Source organism: Herpailurus yagouaroundi, unplaced genomic scaffold (genome assembly GCF_014898765.1).
Source record: "Herpailurus yagouaroundi ecotype Mexico unplaced genomic scaffold, PumYag 166, whole genome shotgun sequence".
Lineage (NCBI taxonomy): Eukaryota > Metazoa > Chordata > Mammalia > Carnivora > Felidae > Herpailurus > Herpailurus yagouaroundi.
Window position 1 is genome coordinate 28,763,606 of NW_024412407.1, and position 12,768 is coordinate 28,776,373.

Consider the following 12,768-nt stretch of genomic DNA (forward strand, 5'->3'; position numbering starts at 1 on the left):
ACACTCCTACCCCATCAGCTCTCTAGTAAAACTACTCTTGCATCACAAGGTCTCAAAGGACCCATTACCAAACCTTATGGACATTTCAACTTGCATGAATTTTTTGACCACCATAAAATATATGTATTTTGAAACACACCCTTTTAGAAATTCTCTCTTCTCATGACTTATATGACATCACATTTTCATAATTTCATGGTTCTCCTTCTATTCCTAATCACTTTCTTTCCTCTCTCCATCTAATTCTTAAATGTTGATGTTCCCAGGAATACCTTCATTGGCTCCTTTCTCTCACTTTTACAGCTTTTTCTGGTCAAATCCACTGCTATGCATCTTTTCACTACCCCATCCTGCCCACAAAGCCCTCGCAGGGCTCTTAATCTGCCCCAACATGAAAGGGACTATGAAAGCTTTGTATCTTCAAGGAGCATGCATTACAATGCAGCCGGGGAGGAGGATGAAGTGAAAATGAAGCTCCCAAAAAGAAATCAATCAATCAATCAATCAATTCATTCTAAGGTGGAAAGAAAAAAAAAAAAGGAAAAAAAAAAAATGAAACTCCCAAAGGACAAAGTCAGGAGTCACAGAGAATATGCACTAGGGAATTCCTCTCAGACAGCAAAGGCAAGAGCTACCAGAGAGACTAATGAAGGAGGTTTTCTAATACCAAAAAAGAAAGATTTCGTAATTCCTGTCCAGCAGAATTTGATAGCTGCTATGGATAGTGAGGTCTATGCCTTTCTCATTTCCCTCTTTTCTGAATAAGAAACTTCATAGCAGTTTTTTATTTGTTCTCTACCATTGGATTATGAGGGCTTATGAAGCAGAGTGTCTTGGCTTACAGGTTACCAAACCACAGAAAGCTACACCTGACCCAGGCATACCTAGAGATCATGGACTTTTAGTTGGATGAGTAGCTTAATGGAATTTGGGAGTTATCTTCCTTCTGGAGGAACGGATGGTGTTTTATGAATGAACAGCGGTATGTTCATAGATATTTGGGAGTCCAAAATGTTGTCTCCCACTTCCTTCTTTTTCAGTGGTGATAGAGTCTTCAGTTTGGGGCTTGGCCTGTGGCTTCCCAGAACAGAGACTGTAGCTTCCACTTTCTTTTTGCAGCTAGGTATAGTCACAAGACTAAATTCTGATGAGTGGGATGATAAGCATAAGTGTTTAGGTAGCAGCTTCTGGAAATCTTTTTGATGAGACAGGGCATGTATGCCCTTTGCTCTCTTTCTCCCTTCCTCCATCCTGCTTCCTGGAACTCAGATGTCACCATCCATGACAAGGCAATAAGATATACAGAACTTTTGTCCTTGTGTTATAGAGCACCATATCAGTACAACTAATTATTAGTCCAGCTCAGATTTTTATGTGCAGCTAAAATAAACTTCAGTATCACTTAAGGGACTATTAATTGGGATGTTCTGTGACTCAGAGTAAAACCTAGTCCTAACTGGCACAGGTATATGAAATGGAAAAAAAGTCTCTTGCTTGAGCAACTGCAAAAATGAATGATGACATCATTCACTAAGATAAGAAAGGGCAGGTTTAAGTGAAGGATTCAGTTTTGGATGTGTAGAGTATTGGGTACTCCTAAAAATCCAAATAGAGACACTCTCAGAAGGGTAGTTTAGGCAAGAACAAAAAAAAAAATCTGGAAATCTATAACATGAAAATGATATATAAAACTTCAAGAATGGACAAGTTCATTCAAGGAACACATATATACACAAACTAGACAGGCAACCATGGTATGAATCCACAAATATTATTTCAGGCCTACAAATGTCTGTCATTTCTCTTGTTCTGGTTTTCATTCTCATGTTTACTCTGTATACACAGTATTTGTGCTGAGCCAATCTCATATCAGATGCAACCTTGCCCCTCAGGAATAACCAGTGGAAAACACTGTTCTAATAAAGTCAATGGAAAGTTCACAGGCTTGCCCAAATCTTATCTACCCTATTTATAGCCCAAGAAACAGAACTAGAACATTTAGGGTAAAATGGGTTTTTTGAATAACTACCATTCACAAACATAACTAAAAAAAAAATCACAAAATCTCAGGATAGAAAGTGCCCTCAGACCCTTCTAAACCAACATACTACCATAAATAAAGATTATATATCATAAATATAATTTATTTAGTAAGAATCCTAAGTGAGCAAATTTAAAAGCTATTCAACATATTTGAAAGAATAATAAAATAAAAAGCTTCTTTCAAGAAATAACTTAGTAAATGTAAAAATGTTGTTTTACGTACTTTTTATGTTGTCTCCAGGTCTTTTCCATTCCTAATATTCACAAAACAAACTCATGGATGATATTCTGACATCAACAAGGAAGGTCAGTTTAAATATTGGGAACCCTCTTTTACTGCAAGGTGATTCAAACATTGCTAGAGTTTGCCAAAGTAGTTTATGGAATCTCCCTCAGAGGTTTTTAAACATCAGTTAGACACTCATTTGAAAGAATTAGTTTAAGATAACTTAAATATATTTCTTTTGCAGCAGGGAGTTGAACCACAAGATTGTTTTACTATGACACTATTTCCTGGCTGGAAATTGAAGGTGGGAAAAGAAAATAGTGAGTTTGAAGTTTGGGGTTTTATTATTTAAATCATTTCCTCACATTTAATAAGCTGAAAATTTCATCATTTATGGCATTTAAATATATTCAAGACACTAGTACATTTTTCATGCCTTTGTCAAATGGGATTTATTTAATTTCTGACTAATTTATACTTAGGATTTCTCTGAAGGAGGCATAATATCTTGGTTCTGGCTCCAGCTTTATAACTTCCAGTCAAGGCAGGAGAACCGCAAGACTGAGCTACCACAGTGGACTGACCTCTATTGTTCAAGGACATCTTGGCTTGCCTGGACACTCTTTGATACTTGAAACTAGCATTTGAAGTCACACAGAGAAGTCATCTCTATGGTTTGGAAGCAGTTAACTTTTCCAACCAACAGATCTATGCAGTCAACTCTTGATTAATGGGTTAACGAGGTGGAGAAAAGCAATGACTGAATTCTAAATCATAGACAAAACAAAACTGAAATTAAGCATGGTTCATCCACACCCAAAGTCATAACTTCAACATTCTAAATTAATAACAAAAAAGCACGTATAAAACAGTACGGGGAACTTGACCCAAAGACTTACTCCAAATGCAGCCTTGGAAATCAGGTCTATCATGTGCAGAGTTTACAGGAAGAGTGATGGACTGCGCTCCATACTCTTAATGTTTTTTTTCTCTTTAAGATGAATCTTATTTTTTTCTTTCTTTCTTATTCTTTCTTAAAGAATAAGGAAATATAGGAAAACAAGGTCACTTTATTTTTTTTCAATATAATTTATTGTCAAGTTGGCTAACACACAGTGCATACAGTGTGCTCTTGGTTTTGGAGGTAGGTTCCTGTGACTCATCACTAACATACAACACCCAGGGCTCATTCCAACAAGTGCCCTCCTCAATGCCCATCGCTCATTTTCCCCTCTTCCCCCACGCCCCCAACCCTCAGTTTGTTCTCTGTATTTAAGCGTCTCTAATGGTTTTCCTCCCTCCCTCTTTAAAACAAGGTCACTTTAAATTCCCTGTGACCCAATAAGATCATAATTAGCAACAACTAACTGAGCAAATTACTAAATGGCGAGAATAAAACATTGTGGATGACCACTACAAATGACACCAATTTTAAGACTCATTAAGTGCTTGATACATGAAGTATTTACGTCAGAGTTCCTCTTCTAGAAACAGAGGCCTGCCTTCACTGCTCCTCTCTGCACATCTGGCCCAACATTACAGGAAGCGAAAGGAATAAAGCTCCTGTGAGTTGGCTTTCTAAGCTGCTGCTGCCATATCTGCAGGCTACTGATTAAACTATAGGGCGTTCAGGCCAAAGTACCTTCATCCTCAGTGCTTTCCATCCAGAGAATGTTCCAAAGGCAAACGTAAAGTTGATTTTGAAGGTCGGAGGAGACTAATATTAGGCACAGTCTTCTTTCATGAAGAAAGTATGTGGGGAATTGATGCACATGACTCATTTCCCTTAGACACAGCAAGCAGGGGATAAATTGACCTTGGTCTACACAATCTTGTATTCAATCCCCCAGGTCTTCTGTTTCCTGTCCATGTGCCCTGGAGCAAGTCCTTTATTTTCCCTAAGGCTCCATTTTCTCATAAAAAGAAGAAAAAGAAAAAAGAGAAAGAAAAGAAAGAGGAAGGGGATGGGAGAAAGGGAAGAGAAGAAAACTGTAAGACACCTACCCTAATGGATTGCTATGAGGGTCAAAAAGTTAATTATATGAAAGTTTTTGGGGGGCACCTGGGTGGCTCAGTTCGTTAAGCATCCAACTCTTGATACCCACTGAGGTCATGATCTCACAGTTCCTGAGATTGAGCACCACGCCATGCTCCTCACTGACTGCGTAGAGCCTGCTTGGGATTCTCTCTGCCCTTCCCCTGCTTGTGCGTGCTCTCTCTCTCTCTCTCTCTCTCTCTCTCTCTCTCTCTCTCAAAATAGATAAATAAAACTTTTTTAAAAAAGAAAAAAGTTTTTTTGGAAAGTATAAAAATTACCGAATACAAGGAATTACTATGCTCATCATTTGATTGTCATTATCAATTTGATGTTCTCTTAATTCTGTTCCAAAATCCATCTACACACACACACCTGGAAGTTGTCACTTTTTAATGCAGAATAAAGATGTAATACTTAAAGGATACAATCCATAAGCCACATATATATGTGTCAAGTACCAGACCCAGAACATAATATATCATTTTTTATATGTACATATATCACATACTTAATCTATAAAGCTTTATAACTTCCAGTCAAGGCAGGAGAACTGCAAGACTGAGCTATCACAGTGGACTGACCTCTATTGTTCAAGGACATCTTGAACTTAAATTCAAATGGTAAACAATTTTTATAAAAACTGGGTTCCTAGTGATCATGCCAAACACTTTACACCTTACTGATGCCTTAAATATTTTCCCTTGAGAGGCAGTCTTGATTTTGTGTTTTTCCTGTCCCATTCTGTAGAGTAATTCTCTCTTTCTCTGGAATTATCAAAAGAATGCCTTAAATAATAGCTATTCTTTACTAACAAAATTTAGAAAAAAAACAAATTGACATTTATTGTGCACCAATTATGGGCTAAGCACTTCACATGTAACACTACTGAAAAAATTGAGAAGTCTCATGCTTGCTAAGAAACCATCATGTCTCAGACACTGTAATAGGCAATTTCAACATGTCATTTAATTCTGACAGCAATAATTTTTTAAAAATGCCTATTTTTCAGATGAGAAAAGTAAGACTTACCCAAATTCACACAACAGGCCACAAATTCCAGGATTCCACATCAACTTTCTCATTCCAAATATATTTAAATAATAACCAGTTGATTTGTACAGAGGAAATAAGGCTCACAAAATTATTCCTAAAATATACAATTATATATAAAACAACCACGTTAATGTGAATCTCAAAACCAAAGACTTCCAGTAAAATAAAAATAAGGCAGCAGTTGAAAAGAAAGTTATCACATTTGACCCCACCTTTTTTTATTTCCTTTAGTTATATTTTCCTTGGATTTGGGTTTGTGAAGCATTTCTTAGGTTTTTTGTTAGAGGCAGATGTCTGTTCTTTCTTAGGCTGGTTATTTAGAGAGCCAGGAAACGATGAAATTTTACAAGTAAAACTTTACGGATTAAAGAATTTTCAAAAACCTGAGGCCTGCAATAATTCTACTGGCACTAAATCAATCAAAAATTATTTCTTCCATAATTACTATGTTCTCAGCCTAAACAAAATCTCATCTCCAGAGTAGACTAGATGCTTTCTTTTATCACTTTATCACACCCTTTATGTTTCCTGTGTAACTGTTCACTATCTTTCTGCTGCATGAGGTCATAAACTAGGCTACCTAAGGGTAGGGCTATATATCTGTCCTATTGCCTGCTCTATTCCCAGGCTTTTTCACAGGGACCCAGGGACGGACACACACACATGTGCATGCATGCACACACAGCCCTTACTAAATAATTTGCTCCATGAATGAATGAACTAAAGGGTTTAGCAGTTCGCCAGCCATATACTCCATGGTAGAGCACTTCTGTTAAGTTTTCTAGAGTGATACCCATTCTAGGCAAATTTTAAATATAAATAAACAAACAAAAAACCACCTGGCTTCAATATTTTTAAAATAAAATTGTTGCACATGTTTTGCCTTATCGGAATGTTTCCTGTGGCTTTTCTGCATATAAAATGATGAAAGCCAAACTCTCCAAACTGATCTCAACCAAAACGGAGAGAACAGCCTGCCATCACACCTGCATCGAGCCACTTCTGCTCATTCCCAGAATCCTATTCACTCTCAAAGGCAACAGCTTCCTTGACACTTTCAGGATACTTTCCAAATTCATTTCTCAACAAGCAGCTCTATACCTGACTGTTAACTGTTAGTATTCCAAATGTAGCTCACCTGCACACTAGTAAAAAAGGAACTGTCCTGAGACCAAGAATAAGAAAACTACATAGAAACAATAAAAATTAGTATTAAGAATAAACCTTTGCCAGGTTAAAATTCTCACAGAAAACTCTAGAGAAATAAATTCTAATAACTGTTCTCCATTGGTGATCAGCACTATTTTAATTATTTTAAAAAAATTAACTTTGTAAAAGTGCATTGCATGATCAGGTTGGATTTTTAAGTCTAGAATCACTGAAAATGGGCTGCAATATATATGGAAATCAACATTTCTATTTCCAAAATGCTCATTTTCTATATTGTCACCTTTGTTTCCCTTTACAGGACAGGGTCTTCTCTCAAATCTCTCTCATCACAAATGGAGAATACCATCTCTGCATCTTTTGCAGACAAAGCTTTTCTCTCTTAAAATGATCACGTCCTTCTTCCTGAACCTCCTTCTACAAACAATTCTCTATAATAACTCATTCAGGACTTTTCACCAAATGAGATTTACTGTGTCTGTTTAAAACGGCAATACACATTACTTTTGCTTGTATGGGCAGACTAATGATCTGTGAAGCATATTTTTATATGAACTTGGGATACAAAAATGAACTGCCCTTTTGTGTAACCTTTGACCACTGGCTCTAAAAGTTTTCTCAATGTATTTTGGTAAGACATGCTCAATCTGTAGTCTTCTTTCCTGTGAATTTTCTTCTGCCATTTTGGGGCTGATTTTCTCATTGTGCAATGGAACCTTTTGTGTCTACTGGCTACTGGAAAAATTTTTTATGACAATGAAACTTTCTCTCTGGAAATTTCAAAGATTTGTCAAGATACCAATCTCCAACTTCAAGTTTCTTCTCTTTACCAGTGGTTACTATACTTTCTTTCCTTTAATAATTCATAGTGCTATAATTAATAATTTAACAATAGTAAAGACTTTCTATTTACTTTTCTTTTACATTTTTGCTATGAAACACAACATATGTGTAAAAGACTATGTTAATTCTTCATTTACACCCCAGAGAGAAATCATAAAATGATCACTTTTAAAATATCTGCCACCTTAAGAAACAGATCCTTGCTGGTAACTACAGGCTACCTAGGGCCCCCTCCCCAGTTACACCCCTCTCCTTTCTCCTTTCCCCCAAACCCCAGGTCACTACTACTCTGAATTATGTTAATTATTTCCTTGTTTTACACTTAGTTTTTCACAAATTTGTGAATCCATTAAAAAGTTTTGTCTCTTTTGGAACCACATATGAATGGAACCATACCATATACGTTCTTATGTGATTTTTTTACTCCACGCAACGTCTTTCGAAATACAAGCATACAAATACACATAGCTGAGTTCATTAATTTTGAATGCTGTATAGCATTCCAGTATATACACATACCACAACTTATTTATCTAAATGTTTAATACTTACAAAAATTTTACAACAGTGGAAAATACCTCAGTAAATAGGATTTTCCTGGTTATAATGAGTTTGAGCACCTTTTCAGCTGTTTATGAACCATTAGCATTTCCTCTTCTCCAAAATGCCTAACAGTGTTTTTGCCTGTTCTTTTGTCATCTTTTTACTGATTTCTCTACTACTGCCGTTTCTTGCTGTTTTCATTCACTTTATGCCCTTTGTCAATGAATAGGAATTCTTGATTTATAAATCTTTCCTTCTATGGTTTCTACATTTTGCATGTTGAGAAATTCCTCCCACCATGAGATCATGATATTTTTAAAATTCTATGTCTTCTAAAAATTGTTATGGTTTTGCCTTTCAGGTTTATTTCTTCTGTCCTCTAGGTATCATTCGTGACAAGATCCAGTGTATAAGGGATCTAGTGTTATTTTTTTCTGTCATTAAACATTAGGAACCCACAATTTGCAGAAGAGCCCATCCTTTCCCCACTGATCTGCAATACCACTACATCATGTATCATTGGTGCCTTTCAATTTCTGAGGATCCTGTTCCTGTGCCAACACCACATGGTCATAATCCCTATAGCTTCATAATTACAAGAATTTCAGTTTCTCCTCATTAGTAATCTCTTGAAATCTCATAGAGTCAATCCATACCTTGCCTTTTTTCCTTCATTCGTATTCTATTATTAGCCTTTTGTTCCCACCCATGAATTTTAGAATCATTTCCAAGACCCTTTGAGACTTTTATTTAACTTCTATTAAGTTTACAGATAACTATATGTGAACTTAATATCTTTACAGTCTTGAATCTTGCTACCTCATGGTAAATATCCCCATATGTTTGAATAACTTTGATATCTTTAAAAACAGTTAATGTTTTTTTTCCTATAGAACTTGCACACTGTTACATTTATTTCTAGATTTATTACACAACTATTTAGAAATGCAACTGGCTTTTTTAAAAAAAACCTTTCTACTGAAGCAGAACATACATACCGAAGTACACAAATCATAACTTACAACCCAGTGAATTATCACCAAGTGACCTTGCCCATGTGACTACCACCCATATAACAATAAAATAGTACCAGCACCCAAAAACCACCAGTACCAAAACCACTATCAACTTCCTCCCTAGGGATAAACACTTTCTATCATCAACTTCTATAGCCACTCCCCTTGCCTGGTCCTCATGTTATATAAGTGAAATTATACATATTATTTTTGGCTTTCTCTAACATCAAGTTTGTAAAATTCATCTATGTTATTGCATGTAACTATAGTTCATCCTTTTTTGTTTCTTTATAGTATTACACTGTGTGAATGCATGAATATAACACAATTTATTTATCCTTCGTTGTGATAATGGATATTTAAATCATATCAAGTTGTTGGTTATTACAAATAAAACTGCTATGAATGTTCTTGTATATGTCTTTTGGTAAAATACACATACATACACCTATACTTTTTTATATTTACCAACTCGTTGGATATCCTAATTTTTAGAGTGCTTGTTCAAGTCAATTGCCCCTTTTTTTATATTCAGTTATCTGTCTTTATCTTACTGATTTGTAGTAATTCTTAAAGCTCTGGCTATATGCCCTCTCTCAGTTCAATGTACTGCTGAGATCTTTTCCCACTCTGTGGCATGCCTTCTATTATATCTTATGATGAACAAAAGACCTTAATTTTGATGTTGAGCAGCCAATACTTTCTTTTATAACAAGCACTTGGGGCCCCTGGGTGGCTTAGTCGGTTGAGCATCCGACTCTTGATTTAGGCACAAGTCATGATCCCAGGGTGTGGGATCTAGCCGCACATCGGGCTCCATGCCGAACACGGAGCCTGTTTAAGATTCTCTCTCTCTCTCCCCCTGACCCTCTACCCAGCTCGTGCTCTTTCTCTCTAAAATAAAAAATATATATAACAACCACTTTTTGTTCCCCCTTTTCAGAAATCACTCCCTACCCCAAGGTCATGAAGATACTCTCCAATGTTATCTTCCAGAAACTTTTGTGCTTCATTATTTACACTTAGAAATAGATTTCACCTAGAATTGATTTTTTGAGGGGGTGCTTGGGTGGCTCAGTCGGTTGAGCGTCCGACTTTGGCTCAGGTCATGATCTCACAGTCTGTGAGTTCGAGCCCCACATCAGGCTTCTGGAGCTTGCTTCAGATTCTGTGTCTCCCTCTCTCTCTGCCCCTCCCCTGCTCATGCTCTGTCTCTCTCTGTCTCAAAAATTAATAAACACATTTAAAAAAATTTTTTAAAGAATTGATTTTTTGAGTAGCATGTTAAGTAGGGCTTAAGTTTTATTTTTCCCATATGGTTCTCTAATTAATTCAAAACTATTTATTTAAAAGACTGTCATACCCCCACTGCTCTTCAGTGGCACATTTGCCATAAATTACAGGTGGGTTAGTTGGCAGAATTTGTGTTTTGTTCTATTGATATGTTTTGTTTTTAATTGATCTATTAAAAAATATAAGGAGATCCAAAGTTCCATTAACTTTTTAAATTTTTTAAGCTTATTTATTTATGTGAGAGAAAGAGAGAGGGAGGGAGGGCAGCGAAGAAGGGAGACAGAGAGAATCCCAAGCAGAGCCTGATGCAGGGCTCGAACCCACGAACCATGAGATCATAACCTGAGCCAAAATCAAGGGTCGGATGCTTAAATGACTGAGCTACCCAGGCACCCCTGCATCTCCTTATTTTAAAAAGAAAGCATAATAAGGGAACAAATGATAAATACAGTTTATATTCTAACTACTTGTTCTTAAGAAAATGATTATTTTGGATGCATGTCTCTATATTATAATCTATTTCTTCCACTTCTTGAGAAACAGCATTAAAAAATTGTTTAATGTAGTTACCCTTTGGCCCAAAAATTCTACCATTGTGAATACTACCTAAGAAACATGCCAAAATATCCCACCAAAAATTTATACAAAAATATATTTGTTGCAGCCTTACTAGCACAGAAAACAGAAACAAAAACTAATGATCCAAAAACGGGGGCAAGTTTGAGTAAACTGTGATTTAGCCACATGATGAAACACCATATTAATATTGAAACATGTATGTTTTAAAAATAATTTCATAATAAGAAAGAAGAGGGCTTATGTTATAAATGAACATATGTTAACTATACTGGAATTTAAAAACCTAATGAAAATAAATAAATACAAACAAAGCTAAGTGTGGGGGAGAAAGACAATGGAATTGCTTATTCACTCTGAGCTCAGCTATACCAATCATTTGATTGAAATGAAAAAATCATTGAAATGATTGAAATGACTGAAATGAAAATGAAAAATGATTGAAATGCATATCTTAGAATGGTCAAGTTGTAATTACACTATCCTTTTAATTTTTCCAATTATCTATCGTGAATTTTTATTATGTTTCTAATGAGAAAAGTAGAACTTATATTTTAGGCAAAATTCTTTCAGGATACATTTTGAATTCAATGGATTGAGTTTACCAAGAAAGTGAGGCAAAGCAATGCATAAAACTCTGGTTCCAATAGATAGATACCACTAGCAGACTCTCCAGCACCTTACACATTTTATTCAATAAAGAGTAAAAGTAATTATCAACTAGGGGGCCTCAGCACTGTGTGGCCCCATGCTCTAGCACCACAAAACTCTGCAAAACAGCACCTGGTCACTTAGTACACCCCAGCTCCACAGTTCACTTTATTGCTATCACTCGACCTGATATCTAGTTCTTCTGGAGAACAAGTTCCGTTTACTGAAATTGGCCTAATGGGCAACTGCTGTCCGCCTCCATGACAGAATGCTACATTATTTACCGTTCTGAGGTATACACACAGATTGTCTTAGTTCTGAGACCACTAATAATTTATCCTGAGGATAAAACTGTGACAACCAACCACAGTGGCTAAGTAACTTTCTGAGGACAACCTCTTTTCCTTTTGCATTCTTTTGCTTTGTTTAGGTTAGGACAGACACAGCTTTGCCCATCACAAGACCCACTCACCTCTCCCGACAATTTCTTCTGGTTTCAAGCAGGCTTTGTTCATCAGAGCTCAAGTGAATAAACAGCTGCTCTCTGACTCCAGCAAATGGGAGAAACATGGAAACCTGACATGTGAGCAGTTACTCCTTCACTGCATGTTTTGTGGTCATCTTCAAGTCACACATTTGACAATCCTTATTCTGAGATTGAAAATAGTCTCAGAGGAAAAAGCATGGGCTTTGAAATCAGAAAACATTTGGTCCAAATCTTGGTACAGTCATTTATTTGTCTTGCAACTTTGGGCACGTTATTGGACCCCTATAGCCTTAGTGTCTTCTTTGTAAAATTATGGTAACAATTCTTAACCTTTTGAGTCTGCAAGATTTCTTGATATAGTTAAAAGGCTTAACAACAGTATTTGATATCAATATTCACGAAGTCATAGTTAAAATAAACATACAGGTATGAAAATACAAGTTTCACTTGGAACATTTCCTAAAATGAGGAACTAGAACAAGTCTAAAACTGTTCAAAAAATCTAAGAACCAGAGAGAAGATGCTGAATTCACAGGTTATAAAGACTGGGAGTTGGGAGATTATGGAGGAGGAGACTTGCTGTATATTTTCAGCACCTGGATGAGATTATTTGGACTATTGTTTTTCTTAACTAGTATTACTGAGGTCTAACACACAGAAAAGTTAAAAAATGTAAATGTAATACACAGTGTATTAAGTAAACATCATACAACATCCAACACCACATATCCAGAAACAGATCACTGCCAGCACTACAGAAACCCAGAGGGGAATTTTTAAAGAAAGAATTTCAGAGAGAGAGAGAGAGAGAGAGAGAGAGAGAGAGAGAGAG